Source organism: Eurypyga helias, unplaced genomic scaffold, assembly GCF_000690775.1.
Source record: "Eurypyga helias isolate BGI_N326 unplaced genomic scaffold, ASM69077v1 scaffold3372, whole genome shotgun sequence".
Taxonomy (NCBI): Eukaryota; Metazoa; Chordata; class Aves; order Eurypygiformes; family Eurypygidae; genus Eurypyga; species Eurypyga helias.
The window spans coordinates 87,791-88,414 of NW_010237671.1; positions in this window are offsets into that span (position 1 = coordinate 87,791).

Sequence of the window (624 nt, forward strand, 5' to 3'; positions counted from 1 at the left end):
GTAGATGTTTTTGCTTTGCTCTATACATTGGGTGTGTCACAAGTGGATACAGACCATATTTTATGTGTGTTGTCATTGGTTATTATTAATAAAAACACATTATTACTAATCCTATGGGAAGGCTGAAGCCTTGCTCAGTCGCTCCTGTGCTGTGACCAAAGCACTGGGCAGGTCCACTGCTGGGCAGCCTCTTCCCATCTTGCCTTCACCCCTCCTGCTGACTGCCAGGGTTGTGTGCCTCTTGTGTTTTAGGCCCAGTCAGTGACCAAGCACTACACATCCACTTGCTCACTCCTCTCCCTGGTGGGATGCAAGGAGAAAATATAAGGAAAACTCATGGGTTGAAACAAGGACAGGGAGGGATCACTCACCAGTTATGGTCCTAGACAAAACAAACTCAACTTGGGGAAGAAAAACAAATTTAATTTGTTGCCAATCTAATCAGAATACGATATTGAGAACTAAACCCAAATCTTAAAACCCCTTCCCTCCACCCCTTCCTTCTTCACAGGCTCAGCTTTACTCCCCATTTCCCTCCCTCCTCCGCCCCGAGCACTGCAGGGGAATGGGGGCTGTGGTCAATCCATCCCATGTTGTCTCTGCTGCTCCTTCCTCCTCAGGGGA